Source organism: Eumetopias jubatus, unplaced genomic scaffold (genome assembly GCF_037043125.1).
Source record: "Eumetopias jubatus isolate StellerSeaLion01/CBP00866 unplaced genomic scaffold, mEumJub1_p1.0 scaffold_17, whole genome shotgun sequence".
NCBI lineage: Eukaryota > Metazoa > Chordata > Mammalia > Carnivora > Otariidae > Eumetopias > Eumetopias jubatus.
This window is the reverse complement of record NW_028274823.1, coordinates 45,522,884-45,539,741: the sequence shown is the minus strand read 5'-3', so window position 1 is coordinate 45,539,741 and position 16,858 is coordinate 45,522,884. Positions and strand designations below refer to the sequence as shown.

The following is a 16,858-nucleotide window of genomic DNA, read 5'->3' as shown; positions in this document are numbered from 1 at the left end:
GATTCCATGATGTAGTGTTCCATGAAACAAGTGTTCATTGTTTGTGCATAACACCCAGTACTCCACGCAGAACGTGCCCTCTTTAATACCCATCACCAGGCTAACCCATCCCCAACCTCCCTCCCCTCTAGAACTGTATTGTTAAATATAAAGTGAATTTCTTGTGTCCGGCATATGCTTGGGTCATGATTCTTTATCCACTCTGCCAGTCTGTCTAATTGGTGTCTATACACCTTTATATTTCATGTAATTACTGATATGTTAAGTCTGCCATTTTATTTTTTGTTTTGTTTCCTCTCTCATTTCTGGTTTCTTTTTCTTGCCTTTCTGTATGTTACTTATACCTCTTAGAATTCCATTTTGTTTTATACATAAGTGTTTTGAGTGTATCTGTATGGGACTGTTATGGTTGTTGTAAGTATTATACATACATATGTAGTCTACTACCCTTTAAGTCCCTTTCTCTCCCCCATTTATAATATAAGTGTCTTAAATATTTCCTATACATATATTAAGAATGACACAAGACAATATTAGAGCCAGGGAAGGATGGAAGCCTAGGCTCCCTCGTTGGGCTTTTCTGTTGGGAATAGGGATGGAGCTGCAGTTTTTCCTGTGGCATTTAGCAGGTTCTTGTGTACAGGTTTTGTGAACTGCTAGGCTACCTCTTTCCTAGTTCTTTGGCATGGTTCAGGATTTTCTTGACACTATTTCTATTTTCGTTTTTGTCTGTGTCCAGTGGTGTTTCTATGCTGGCTTCTCCATCACCTAGTCTAGGATACATTAGGCAAAAAGATACCTCAGGAATTTTCTACTATGTCCTCAGATTTCAAGGTCCCTAGCTGATCTATCTTCTTAGCTCCACCTTTCAGAGTTTTATGTTTGTTTTATATATAATGTCGAGAGTTTTGGCCTCTACTTTGCAGAAGGAAAAGGGGGAAATGTTATCTATTCCATCTTGTGCTAGAACTGGAAGTACTGCTTCGATTAAATTTTAATCAAAGTATATTTCTGCTCTGTGAAAGTCACTTACTGAAGCTATAGTTGACACCAAGAAAAGTAAGAAAGCTGTTATTCTTAGGATGGTTATATTTCGTAGAAGAATAAGAGAAACATTCAAAACAATATAATGAAAAGCAGAAGAAAAATTCCCTGAGACAAGTGCCCACCAAATGATGTAGATGTTTATAAACAAGAATGATCATAATCAGTTCAGGTAGGATACAGAGAAGCTTCGGAAGGCTGGATAGGAATTAGGTAGATGGGGGTGGAGAGGTGGAAGGAGACATTTGAAGTGAAGTAAATAAAATGAGTAATATTTTTTGCCTTTCTAGGCATAAACTGAAATGACAGCTGTTCAACTGGTAATAAATGGGTGCCCCTTGGCAGGAGCAGGCAAAGCTATTTATGTATTTATTTCACAGGGTTGTCTCTCTTTCTCTCTCATGCTCAAGCCCATCCCAGAGATCAGGGTTTGTTGATCTTGGGTGAGGGAAGATGGGTATCATTGTTTTTGTTTCTAGAATTCTTAGGTGCTTGCAATGTGTATCCAATCCTGATGTTACAGCTTTATCTCTAGTTAAATACAATAACTTCATTTGTTTTTTAATAGCTTCATTTAATTCAGTTTAAATCCATAAACAGTTATTTAGAGTCTGCTGTGTGTTAGGGACTGTTAGGCAAAGAAGGTAGGACATTTAACATCCTTTAAAACTCCTGCCAGGTTCTAGGTATTGTGACAGATACTTTCACTTAAATTATTTCAGAGAACTAATGAATTATCATGAGACACCATTTAACACAAAGTTGGTTGTTTTAACTGCCATATAAATAGTTATAAAATTAAAAGATAGGGGCGCCTGGGTGGCTCAGTCGTTAAGCGTCTGCCTTCGGCTCAGGCCATGATCCCAGGCTCCTAGGATCGAGCCCCGCATCGGGCTCCCTGCTCCGCGGGAAGCCTGCTTCTCCCTCTCCCACTCCCCCTGCTTGTGTTCCCTCTATTGCTGTCTCTCTCTGTCAAAAAATAAATTAAAAATCTTTAAAAAATATTAAAGGATAACAATGATTGGAGTGGGGATAAGGACAGATAAAGTGAGTAACTGAATTCTAAGAACTGAAAGTGAGAATCTTCTTAGAGATGAACCATTCTGTCTTAGTCTGTTTGGGCAGCTATAATAGAACACCACAGACTTATAAACAATAGTTTATAAGTTATAAATAGTTAAACTCTTTCCCACAGTTTTGGTGGTTGGGAGGTCCAAGAGTAAAGACACCGGCAGATTCAGTGTCTGGCAAGGGCCTGCCATAGACAACTATCTTCTCCTTGTGTCCTCTTGTGGTGGATGGGGCAAGAGAGCTTTCTGGGGTTTCTTTTATAAGGGCACAAATCCCATTCATGAGGGCTCCACTCTCATGACCTACTCACCTCCCAAAGTCCCCACCTCCAAATACCATCACACTGGGGGAATAGGTCTCAACATATGAAATTTGGGGGGAACACAAATAATTCATTCTCTAGCACATTCTAATCCTGCAAATGAGGAAACTGAGGCTCGGAGAAGATCAGTGACTTTTTTAAGGTTATAGGACTTATGGAAGATCCAAAGAAAAACACAATTCCCCTGGCTCCCAGTCAGTACTATTTTCAGAAACCTCCAGAGAGAATTTATTTCTTTGAAAAGGAATCTCTAACTGCTGGTTTAGCTTATATACAAAATCCCCATCTGAAAGTGTCTTTACCCAGTACAATGGATAGAACCTTGGCCCCGGTGAAACTCATAGGAAAAGTGCAAGCCCCTTCTTGGTTGAGGATTTGTTTTGTGTAAAGCTTTTGAACCAAAACATATCTGAAACAGCAAAATAGAATTGTATCAGGCACTCCAAATTTGGAGAACACTTGGGATTATCACCCTATTAAATATTTTCTAAGCTACTTTCACAAACACCTGTGGCTAAATTAGTGGAGAAAAGATAATAATTTCAAAAAATAGGATCTTACTTACTAGGATATTCTAAAAATCATTAATTCCACATGGTTTCTGGGAGCTGTTTTTCCCCTTCATTAACATAGAAAGTGAATCATTCTGTTTTTGTTTTATAGTGAGCAGTGTAGATACAATTACTCTTAAATTTAAATTAAGTATCTGATTATACTGAACTGAGCCAAGAAATATTGATACAGAAGTGGAAAAAAATTTATTTGGACCAGTGTGTTTATGAAATCTGTAAACACCAATAAAAACTACATTAGTAATTTTCTAATTATTTCTATGTCAGATTAATTTGTCTGAAAATTATGCATACTTTTGCAAATTGAACTGGGTATGATGATTATATTATTTACAGCTCATTTTCCTTAATGATTTTGTTAGTGTTTTAATAGTTTTATTTGTGGCTATATTTCAGTTGGTGAGGGTGCTAGGAACAGACCTGAGACCCAATCTGGTTCTATTTGTGAGACATTGAACAAATCTTTTTCTTGATAACCCAGTTTTATCTGGAAAGTGAGGAAATTGAAGTAAATGCCATTGCAGATGTATTCCAATTCTGATAACCTGTTATTAAGTAAATCTAAGAAACCATAAGTTACTCATATTAAAAAGCATGCATGTTTAACCTGTGGCCTGTATGTCACATTCTTGATAGTACTCACTCTTAAAACTTCCTAAGTCTTTTTAATGCTGTGTTGGTTCTGCTATCTTCAGCCAGTGTTCTTTATTTTACCTGCTAATCTTCTGAAAACCTATGATTTAAAAATTTTTTATATGATAGTTTTTTTGTTGCCTGATTTATAATTGATGCAATTTCTGTGTTTAACACTTAAAAGTCTATCTCCCTTTTTAAATGCTTTCACATTTTAAAAAGACTGGAATCTGCTATTTAAAAAAGAGCTATATGATGATAAATGTAATGGATATGAGAAAGAATATATATTTCATTTCTTATGTATTAACTATGTTAGGGGAAAATAATTTTTTTCTTAAAATATATGGTAATACCTAGGTTTGGATTATGATGTATTTTTAATCATTTGAACTACCTATATTAAAAAAATGAAATCTGTCTTATTAACACTATTGTTGTTATTTTTTTTTTAAAGTATGACTTTGGTTTCTCTATTTTTCGGTTCCCTTTTTTATTATACCTCCCTACCCCATCTCTCTCTGCACAGGGTGGGTATTCTGCTCCCTCCTTCTCTCCTTGGCAGGGCTCCTTCCAGGGGATCCCACGGACTGTTCCGCCGCACCGCAGACAGAGTGAGTCTGTGTCTCTCACTCCTATCCTGCTCTGGCTTCCCGTTCATGGTATTTCCCTTCTGCATGACCTGTACCTCCCCCAGCACCCCATCTCCTGTCCAGAGTGACTTGCAGGCATGTGCTAAACCAGCACTCCCTGGGCTCTCTTCTCTTAATTAACCCTTCCTTTGACTGCATGTGAATAGACTTCTCCTTAGAGCCTTAGGAGAACTATCCGAAGTTAATCTCATTTTAATGCTGTTTAAACCTATTGCCAGTGACCCTAGATCTACTGACATGCATCTGCCTTTAATGTATTTTCTCTTTTTGTGACCTTGAGATCTATGAATAACAAAATTTTTTTATCTAGTTACGTCAAAAACGTACACACTATTTGCAGCGATATGGACAGATGCATACTGTTTGAGGGAGCAGGCTTGCTAGACCATTGCACATTTCTTTAAATATTTCCTAATCAAGAAGCTTTGATTGCATTTCACTGTCATCTAAAAGCAGTCTTTTTATCTTTTTAATTTAATCATTTCAAGGGTTCTTTTTTTTAACAACTAATGTTTTTTAACAACATTTTTGTAATTCATCAGCTGCTTTACAGTACAGAAAAAATGGCTTTTGAATATGCATGGTTTACTAACATTTCTAATGATTTAGTAATTGTTTGACTTAAAAAATTTTTTGTTTACATTGAATCTGCTTTCCAAAACAGTGTTTATTATTTTATATTATGTGCTTAAATACACCTGGTAAGTTGGTTATATTTTATCTTTTTTGAAAAGTCACCCAAAAAAGCTAATATTAATGAAAAAGAGATATTAATATTGTCAATCAGTCACTTCTGTGCCTCTTGCATGAATTTACTCTGATTTTTGATTCAGACCAATTTTTTCATAAATTATCTTTATCCATGTGAAGTATCAAAGGTCCCAAAGTTTTAAGCAGTTAAAAATAAGAAATGTGATTTATTCAAATAAAAATTCATTTTTTGAATTAGGCAAAATTATGAGGTATCGGTATGAATTTGAGACAAGGTTTGAGGTTTATTTTTTGGCTATTATGCCTCTGCTTCCCTTTTGTGTTTTTTGTTTCAAAGAAAACAGAATAATAGAAAGTCTGTATAGGCTTTTATGTCAGATTATTTCGTAGCAAGTTAATTTGTTTAGTGGAAGCAATGAGAAGAGGGATTCTTCCTCCTCCTCTTCCTTTCCCATCCCCTGCCACCTCTGTACGCCTCCTTTTTACTTCTCTTGTCTTCAAGTACTTCCTGTTCCTTTCTCCTAGCACATAAAAAATTACTTTAAAATGCTAGTGAACTAATCTGACTTTCAAAGGGCAGCTATAACATGATAATATATTTTTAGGCTTATAGCTAGTAAATGGCATGGTTTGACAGATTTACGCCAGATTAACATCCCTGCCTTGAATTTACTGTAGCTCCCTTTTAGTTCCTGCCCTCTTTCCCTACGATTCTTCTCCCTCATTCTCCTTCCCTTCAGCTAGCTGTAATGTGGAATTGAAGTTTAAGGTTAATTATTCCATATTGCAAACAAAGATTTATGTTTATTTTTAAAACATGTTTCTCAGAAACACTCATTTCACTAGTTTCCTATTTGTATAGCTTTAGAACTTTCTTGTCTCTCCCTTGAGTCATTGGCCCTCCATTTTTAAATGTTTCTTCCTTCTTTCCTCTTGGGTTAGAGCTGCCTTGTTCATTTCCCAACTATGAAGGAGCACTGTCCTGCAACACTATCAAGATCTGTCTTTCTGGCTTTTGTAGATCAAACCTTCCTTATCCTCATCTTCACAGTAGTAAGGAGAAAGTTTTGGTTCTGTAGAGTTTGGATGTGTTAGCCACCTATCAGAAGGTAATACATATTGGAGTCTTTTCTTGAGTAAGTTCTCACGGCTTATGTAGCTAAGAGAACTGGCCCTGGAATTTGATCTTGGAGACTTGTAGGACCCTGTTTGTGGAAAGTGATAATCAGATGACTTGTTCATGGCTTTTTGATACCTCTTACTGAGTGGGGAAAGTTCCTTTAGAGGAAAAATATGTTCTAAACTACACTATTTTGGATTTACCCAGAGAACAGCTAAAGCAGCTTACTAATAAAATTATTATTATTTTAATTTTTAAAGAATATTTTAAATTTCTCTAAAATATAGAATTTTTATAGAATATAAAATATAGAATTATATATATTATATATAAATTATCTAAAATACAGAATTTTAATTTTTTTAAAGAATATTTTGAATTTTTCTAAAATATAGAAAAGGGGCGCCTGGGTGGCTCAGTCGGTTTAACATCTGCCTTTGGCTCAGGTCATGATCCCAGGGTTCTGGGATCGAGTCCCACATCTGGCTCCCTGCTCAGTGGGGAGTCTGCTTCTTCCTCTCCCTCTGGCCCTCCCCCTGCTTGTGTGCGCACGCACTTGCGCTTTCTTTTTCTCTCAAATAAATAAATACAATCTTTTAAAAATATAGAGAGAAGAAAGGTATGGAGTCCAGTGGTTTTCATAGGGTTTTGGAATAGATCTCCCCCTACCTACACTAAACTTATATTTAGTGAAATAATATTTGTCTCCGTGTTTAGTTAGTATATGATTCCTAGGGCTGAGTTTTGGAGAGGTTAATTCTGTAAGTGATAGTAGATAGTTGAGAGAGTTCTCCCTTATTATAATCTGTTTCATTAATAAGTTCTTTTTTGAGGCCCTCTTGAACATCAACATAAGTGAACTGACTTTTCTTCTAAATGCAGAAGTCAAGCAGGCTTTAGTAAGGGCAGTCTGGTTTTGTTTTTGTTTTTAATTTATAGGAATAGTAGACCTTCCAGCCTAATGAGAGCCTGTTCTGGTTATGTGGAGAGTGAAATAATTAACATTTACAGGGAATGCTTAGCTCTGGTCACTCAGGAAAGCTGCATTGGCCAAGGATGTTCTTGCTGAATTTAAGAATAACTCTAGAAAAATGGAGAAAAAAGGAAAATGCTGGTCTTTATATATTTTTCTCTTTCTCAGGGAATTTTGACTTCCATTTCTTTTCTTGAATATATTACTAGTCTCAACTTGATAATGCTTGTCCTTCCAATTTCAAATTAAATTTTTCTCTAGGTTAGTAGAAAATAATCTACCTTTGGACGTAGAAGGGGTCTTCTTGTTGTTGACTTAACTAACATTAGTTTAGTCTTTTTGATTTCCAACTGTATAAAATTAGAAATGATAAATAACCTACCTCGTAGTTGGAAAATTTAATAAAAATAATTGCTTTTGGCAAGTAAAAAGCCCTAATGGTAATCTGAAGTAGCACTTCTTGCCAGAGCATATACTTTTAGGAATACTTGACTTTTCAAAAAGTATGTTTTGAAGTAATAGTTTTATTTTGAAGTAATTTTTTGTCATGCCTAAAAAGACTATTAAATTTGCTCTTTAACACCTTGATTGGAAGAATTTAGAAACCTTATCAATCTTTACCTTTATCTTTAATGTGCAGTAACTTCAGTGAGACAAAAATTGTTTTTAAACAACAAAAATAAGACAAGTGCATCTACCTATGTCTTAATAGCTCAGCAGTTTCTTGTAGCATTAGTATTGCCTGATTTCTAAATTTATATTATAATAACTATTCCACCCAGAATTACATTAAAAATGATGATTACATTGTCTTATGTCCTCCTCCACCTCTTATAACCCTCGGAGGATATTTTACAAACATTTTTGACAAATGACACTTAAAATTCATTTTATATCACAACCCAGTATGTATTTACTAAACGAAACTATGTACTTAACAGCCCAGCACACATATGAGTGTATTTAAAATTCAGATAAAAGTTAAATGAAATAGTACTTTCTCTTAGAACATATAATACTCTCATATTTTCTTCTTAATTTTTTGTTTTGCTTTTTTTCACATAGTATCATTATATGAACATTTTTGATATAGTACATATTTCTTGAAAGCATCATTTTAATGGGTACATGATAATACATTATTATGTGGCTGTACTATAATTAATCTTTTCCTATTGTTGGGCATTGATGTTGTTTACATTTTTCCCTGTTAAATAGAGATACGCTTGCAATGACGTTTATCCTTGTGTACAGATCAGTATCACCATCTCTCTTAGGTAGATTACTAGAAGGGTGTTGCTTAATCAAAGGGTGTGTGCACTTTCTAAAAACACTTGATGTGTATTGTTGAAATGCCAAACATGTTCATAAGGTATACGTTAATGTAGCTCAATCTGATTGGTTCCACCATGTGACTGTAATCAATTTTATATGTAAGGGTAGCATTAGCTTCAGTGCTTTACTGAGAAATTAGCTCTGGGAGTGACTTTTCATAAAAATAAAATATTTTCGGTGAAATGGAAACTAGGGTAACTCAGTAAAAACAACAAATAATACAGAATATGACACTCTGTCCATTTTTGTAGCTAATTTCAAGGCTGTTTACTTTAGTCATTGGTTAATTGACTAGAAATGTGCATTAAACTCATGGTCCAGGAGGCTGTCCCATAAACTAGTTTCTCTGGGCACTTTGTAATTATGAGAAACACAGCAATTGCTGTTTTCTGCATAAGACTTTTATGACAACCGGCTCTGTAGATTGCGGAACTGTTTTGTTAGCCGTATTTGTTGTACCATAATGCCTGCAGTATCGTACTCGGGATAAATATACCATGCATATTGGTCACCGCAATGGAATGGTACTATTATGATGTTTAGTTTTGTTTTCTGAACTACTCTGAATCCCAGAGGTTAAATGCTAATGGGTTCTGTGTCTTAGAGATAAAGACCTATGAAAATTAAGTATTCACACTGTGCTTGGGTCGTAAGTGCTTATTATTTAAGTCAATATTAATCAGTTTGATAGTTTTTAAAGAAGTTAACTGATCAACTTAGAAAGCCATTGAACTCCTTATTTCAGAATTTGTTTATATATAATTTCTGTTTATCAATCAGTTATCGTCTCTAAATTCTCTGAGATCTAGAGGCATCATTCTGAGATCTAGAGGAATAAGAGCATTCCTGGTTCCCAGAAAACTTTGGAAGTTGTGATTGGTTTCATGTGAATTACAGAGCAAAATTCTTTGAATCTAGTTATACTAGGGATCTAGTCATATCTTCTATCTTATAGTGATGTGTGGAGCCTCGCTTATAATTTAGAACATCATATTTAAGACAGACACATACATGAAGATCAGATAATACTTTAATTGGTCTTTAATGCAGCAGTAGTAATAAAGGTAAACTAATATTGAATTGTATTTAGTTTATAATGTACAAGGCTTTCTGAAATTATTAGAGAAATAATTTCTACTTGCTTTATAAGGGATTACATGTGGCTAAACCTTTTTTAGATCTTTGGAGTATGACTACTGTGTAAAAACCCTTTCAATATTTTATTTGGTAAGATTCTTCAAATGATTCCTTTTAAGTGTGAGAAGTTTTACATATACTATTCTGTGGTTATGAATATTTATATTAACTTGCAAACCTCTTTAGCAAGAAAGTATAAATTTATTAAAAATGTTTTCATTTTACATAAATATACTAAATAAAATAATACTGCCTAGAAAAACACAACAAAAGCTAAGCAAATACTGTTGGCTGCTATACCCAGTCATGGCAATTCCTTGGTGTTGTGTGTGGTCTCTGACACCATTGTCCTGTCTTTTTCTTGTCTCTGCTCTCCCATTATGCCATTGGCAAGGAGTTGAGAAGTTAGTCCATTACTTCTCTGACAAAGCGTGGTACAGTACAATTTCAGATTTTTTCCTACCACCTTCCTCATAGTCACTTTCTGTTTTTGTTTTTTTTCCAGTTTGCATGATGCATGTCAGAGCCTGCATGAAAATACAGGCATGTTACAGATGGCTCCATTTCCATCTTCCTTTTAGCCTTTAAAATGTATTTAATAATAATAAACTTATATGTACCAAGAAAATAATTTTAAGTAATTCCTGTGACTGCTATGCAGTAGCATTATTATGCTTTAGAACATTTCCTGCTTTCTACCTTACACACCTAGACATATTTTTCTCAGTCATGATTTGATGTTTCTAGCTGGCATCTTATCGTTGGTAACTCTAGAACAAAATGTTTACGGAAACTGCTATGAGTTTTTTCTTATGCTAATTCTAGAAATCTTTGAAATGGCAGGAAACAGTGAAGGTGAAGTTTTTCTCAGTGATGAGTGCTATTTTGCCTTTCCTTGTGTTCAGTGTATTTCCTCCAGTAGGTCACTTGGAACCATTTTTTTTCTCCCAAAATACTGCTGCATAGTGTGGCTTGAGTTTGGTGTCTGAGACTTAGCTTGTGTAGGATAGATCAGCTGAGAAAGACATAGGATATTATCCAGGAAAGTTAGTACCTGAATGTTGGTATTGAATTTGCCTATTAACTTTTTAAAATAATCATCCTGCTATACTGCATATTCTGAAAGTCTGTGAACTCATTGGAATTACCCAAATAACACAGAATAATAAAATTTTAGTGCTGCATTTTAAATTCTCTGTCAGTTCAAATTCTGGCTTTACCATTTGCTAAAGTATGTGAATTTCAGTATATTACTTAATTTCTTTTAACCTCTGTTTACTCATCTACAAAAATAAGATAGTACTTTCCACTGAGGCTCTTGTGATAATTAGAGATCATGGATGCAAACTTAGTGTTTGGCTATTTACTCTTGGGAGAAGAGAAATGCTGTTCTCTCAGAGCCCAGAATATCATTTCTCAAGTATTTATAATGTGTCAGGCACTATATTAAGCACTTTGGTCTGCATGTTATCATTTATTATTTACAACAATTCAGTGAGGTGTAAATACTGTTATTATCATCATTTTATAAATTATGAAATTCCTTTTTTTAAGATTTTATATTATTTATCTATTTGAGAGAGAGAGATAGCGAGAGGGAGCACCAGCAGGCTCCCTGCGGATGTGAGGCTTGATCCCAGGACCCTTCCATCTCAGAGTAGTAAGATGATTTACCCAGTATCTCACCAATAATAAGTGATGGAGTCAAAACTAAACCCAGATCAGTCTGATTCCAAAAGCTGAGTGATTCAATATTGTATTGTACTAGCTCCTCCATATAGCCATATATAAATTCTTTCTATACTTTAAAGTGCCTTGCATGTCCTAGCTCTGTTTTATTTTCAGGAAGGTACTTAAGGAACCTTGACTTCTATATCATATCAGATATGCCTGCTATGGATTTAAAACACTTAGATATAACTGACATTACTGAAATACTTACTTGAAGCCTAGAAAGCTCTTATTCTATAGCAACTAGTTTATTATACTGCTATAAAACTTGCCCCTTTTTTTCAAAACCCAGTTACAAAAGGACCATGGGTTAAATTCATCATTCTCACACCTTTTAATAATCATAGGTGACATTTATTGAGCACTTTTGATGACTAGGAGGTCCTATGCTACATGTTTTACATGTATAATCATATTTAATTATTAGGATTAGAAATGGAAAATAGTTTAATGTTTGTTAAGACAGTTTTCCAACTTATTTCATCCAGAAATGTCAATCTCCAGGTAAAAAATATTTGTAGCTTAGGTAGTAGGTCATGGGAGGTGCTATGTTCTAGTTAACGTATAATTCTTCCTGCTGCCCTTCTAAGCATTAATCATTATGCTAACCCCAAACTTATTTAGAGAAGACTTTTTTTTTCCTAAGATTTCTTTTTCATCAGTGTTTTTTTTGTAAACTTGTTTTTATTTGGTTATTAGTGCTGTATCACTGACCTAATAGGGAAGTATCATTTTGATTATTTATTACCAAAGAAGCAATTTTGGAATATACCACTTACTAATTTCATTTATTTATTAATTTATCTAGAAAATATATATTTAATCCTGACTATGTGCCAAATACTAGGCATACCAACTACAACAACAAATAAAGCATGGTACACTCCTGTAAGGAGCCCATGTCTGGTTATCTTTGTAAAAAGCAGCCCAAAATAGACATTTAAGATTATCTTTTTTTTTTTTTTTAGATTTTATTTATTTATTTGAGAGAGAGAGAATGAGAGATAGAGAGCACGAGAGGGAGGAGGGTGAGAAGGAGAAGCAGACTCTCTGCCAAGCAGGGAGCCCGATGTGGGACTCGATCCCGGAACTCCAGGATCATGTCCTGAGCCGAAGGCAGTCGCTTAACCAACTGAGCCACCCAGGCGCCCTAAGATTATCTTTGAAGATCCTACCAATCCCCTGCACAGTTACCCAGTGTGCCTCTGGCTCCCTTGACCTTGATACCTGTAACTATTTTTCTGAGAATTCTCAGAATGGTGTGCTGAGGTATTTTTATCTAACTAAAGTAAGACATGAAATCACTGAGTCTAGTTAGAAGTACTTAGTTCTTCAAATCTGGGGATGTGTCCACATTTTGAAGCTTCAGTAACCAACCATTCTGTAAGTTGCAAGGATGGAGTACTAAAGCTCTACTTATTTGTGACTACAGGATATTTCCAGAAGTCTGCCCCACCCCCCAGTAGGTGGTGGGATTCCTTTTGCCCTCTGAGTCTTTTGGGCTGCTGAGGCTATGAAATGAATGGGCTGGTGGGCAACTTTTTTGGATATAGATTAGTACTTCATCATCCATCTCCAAAGCAAGAAACCTGTAACTAACTCATCTTGAATTCCTTCCAAACAGCTGCTTACCTAATCACCGTTAAAAAAAATCTCTTTCAATCCTTTCCAGTTTTTCTTTCAGTATATTAATTTTAGACCGTTATAATTTATCACCTGGGTTATTAGCAATAGCATACTGCCTGGCTGTTCTGCTTATAATCACCCTTCCTGTACGTTCCTCACTAATTCCACCAAAATAACATTGTAAAATACACATTGGATCTTAGGATTCCTCTGTTTAAAATTTATCTGCCATCATCTGTTGCATAAAGTCGAACCACTTAGCCTGATGAGTTTATGAGCTGGCCCTTTGCCTATGCTTTCCCACCAACACTGTGATCTCCAAATTCAGTCTAACAGTTTGAAGTTACTAGAACATACCATATTCTTTTTTTTGCCTTTGTGCTTAGCATGTACTGGTGCTCTACCCCGAATGTTCTTCCCTTCTTGTCTACTTGGCAAACTCTTAACTCATCTTAAAACTCAGTTCAGATGTTTGTGATTCTTGGATGCCTTCTATGACCTCTACAATCAGGCATATTTTTTCTTTTTGTTCTCATATGTTGTTATGCTTGAGACATGGTCTCGTCATTTGTTTACCTATCTCCCTCACTAGGTCTCTAGGTTCCATAGGAACAACATTGTAAATCAGCTCCATATTTTTCTATACCTAGTACAATGCATGATATCTTGAAGACCTTTAAAAAAAAATGAATGGTCTTTGATGTTCCTTCCTATTAGTCTTATTATTGGTGAGAATATGGAGTCTTTTTTATTTATTTCTTTAGAATTCATTCTAAAGGTGTCTGAGGGCATAGAAGCAGTAATAAATGTGGGCAGGAAGAATTGTTAATATCTTGCCTTTTGTTAATAAAGATGAGTGCTTAGAATTTGGAGGAAATAGTGCTGCAAGCAACAAGCTATCCAAACCCATCTTTGCTTTGTTTACTAGAGGTTAAGAGGCAGCTTGTTGTTTAACTCGCCAGCAGGTAACTAATGACAACTCAGTCCTTCATGGGCAACCAATTCTACACAGTCATCCACCTTTAGGAGAGGTCATTTTCTTGGTCCTCACTACTGTAGTCATTTCTTCATCTTCTTTGAGAGACTTTTTTCTTATGGTAATGGAATTGATTTCAAAACTAGTTTCCAAATAAATAATAAAACAGGACATTTATTTGGGGATAGGGAAATTAGCTCACACCACTAAAATTAACTTTTAATAAAAATGCAAAATCTGCATTATTTATAAAGCACTTAGAAACCACTAATTTATTCACTGTAGTTAAGTGATTGGCATCTTTTATATAATTGTTCAACCTAACTCTCAGAAGACTCAAAATTTTATTATTTTTAAAAACCTGATTATGGGGCGCCTGGGTGGCTCAGGTGGCGGTTGAGTGTCTGCCTTCGGCTCAGGTCATCATCCCAGGATCCTGGGATCAAGCCCTGTCAGGCTCTCTGCTCAGTGGGGAGTCTGCTTACCCCTCTGCCTCTGCCTACCACTCCCCCTGAGTGTGCTCTCTCCCCTTCTCAAATAAATAAAATCTTTAAAAAATAAAAAAATTAAAACCTGATTATTTCCTAATTCTTTAATATTTGATACGGAGCTTTATTGCATTTAATACATGCAGCACATCTTCCTGCTGTCCTTCCATTTAGTTCTCAGATAAGCAGGAGTCAGTTGGGTAATAAAAGGACAGTAGTCACCCCAGCCTTATCCACAGTTTTGCTTTCTGTGGTTTCAGTTACCTGCTGTTGACTGCCACGTGGAAGCAGATGATTGTCTTTCTGACATGTTGTCAGAGGATCAATAGTAGTCTTAATGCTGTGTCACAACTCCTACATCATTCACCTCATTATGTAGGTCTTTTATCATCTCACATCACAAGAAGAAGGGTGAACACAGTACAATAAGATATTTTGAGAGAGACCACATTCACATAACTTTTATTACAGTTATTGTTATAATTGTTCTCTTTTATTATTAGTAATTGTTGTTAATCTCTTATTGTGCCCAATTTATAAATTAAACTTTATCATGGGTATGTACATATAGGGAAAAACATAGTAAATATAGGGTTCATTACTGTCTGCGGTTTCAGGCATCCACTGGAGATTTTGGAACATAATCCTGCAGATAAGGGGGGCTACTATAATCAATGCAAATGGATAATTTATCTACAGTTCACAGTGCCCCTTTTCTGGAGGTTTGGTTATCTTAATGATAAGTTTATTACTTAATTAGGAAATCATACCTTTTTATGCTTTGAACTGATAGCACGTGTTGATACCTTTTTTTCTTACTAGCAATAGGAATATTACAATAAAGTCATTTTAAATTGTTATATTTTCAAAGGTCTTAAGTTGTTTTATGATTTTTTTTATTCAAGATTAGAGTCTCTTTTGATATTTTTGAAGGTTTTGAAAAGATAGGAAAAGGGAAAGTAAATCCCCATTTCAATCAGCCATTTGGTGCTGCACCTTTCCCTTTGGTTGCTTTTTTTCCTTTTGGTAGTTTTTGGTTTGCTTAATATGATCCTGCTCTATATTTTATTAATCTTTTTAAAATGTATGATCACTTTGGCACTGTCATTTTATTCTAGGGAATCCCAACTGATTGTTATTACCTGGTGATTTTAGTACCTTCCTTCTTGAAGGACAGTTTATTCATCTCTGTGGTGATTCATTGTGAAAATGCCAACTGGACTTTAAAGTTTCGAACATTTAGCTTGAAGCAGAAACTGAGATGGCTTATTTGTTTTAAATATTCTAAAATAAGACTTAATGTAACATATTCTGTATGAATTTTGAGTAGTCATTGTCTTGATTTTACTATTTTTTTGAATGGCCAGTTGGCCATCTACCGTCCTGGCCAGCCATCCCTCTACAAGTCATTAAACTTTGCTGTCAGTCATCCTAACCCTGCCATAATTTGCCTGACTCCTGGCCCCAGCAGCCATAATTAGTACTGGTCAAGGAGGTGAAAAAGTGACAAAACATGAATGCTGCAGTATAAATAGATTTGCCCCTTTTGTTGGAGAAATTAGAGATACTGTGTAGATTTATTTGTGGATTAGTGTAGCAAAAAAAAAAAGTTATTAGTAAAAGCTGTCCCTTTAAAGTCTGTGTTTCAAAGCCCTTTGGCAAACATTTTTATATTTTCGGTCTACGTTATTTAATAGAAAATTATGTGTATTTGTGTTTATACATTGATAACAACCTCCCCTGTATTAGGACATGACCAGTAGGCTCTGCCCCATATACTTTGTCCAGGCCATTGAAAGATAACTTTAAGGTTCACATTTCTTTACTGACCACCCAAGAGTAATAGAAGGCGCATGTTTCCTCTGATTTATATAGAATATAATCACACAGTGAGCTCCAGGGAAGTGTGTGTGAGCACATTGGCCTAAAGAATTTTGTTATTATAGGCTTCTCAGCTTTAGTTCAAGTTACAGGTAATTTCACATTCGTTTTACTCTCAGTTATTCAGAAAAGCTGATTATTTTAAATCTTAAATGAATGTTCACTCATAGGCAGGGTAACTGTTTTCCATTTACCAAAACCTTAGTTGATCCCTCATATGGCAGTGAGACAGAACAAATAAGCTGTGGAAACATTTTATTCTGAAACTTTTCAACAAAAATGTTAAAGGTAGGTTAGTATTAGCTAAATGTATTGACCTATTTTTGAGTAATTAGAATTTCACATCAAGGGAGAATATAATCAATCTAAGCCTTGTTTATCTGCTGGTAACTTTAACTCTTGATAGAAGTACAGCACCTTGACACTTTTAAATTAATACTTTCTCTAGCCAAGTGTGATAAAGTGTTATACATCTTTCCTGTTAAAAAAAAAAAGTTTAAAATGGGTAATATTCTGAATGATCACAGTTTTTATCTGTGCTTTTTGAAGATTAAATCCAAGTGCTATACAAATCATTCTATCAAG

The 16,858-nt window shown here is 35.0% G+C and overlaps 1 protein-coding gene across 1 annotated transcript in view; it reads left to right on the top strand.

Moving 5' to 3' along the window:
- CCSER2 (coiled-coil serine rich protein 2) overlaps positions 1–16,858 on the top strand; it is a 186,970-nt gene that overhangs the window by 168,427 nt on the left and 1,685 nt on the right. The window lies entirely within an intron of this gene.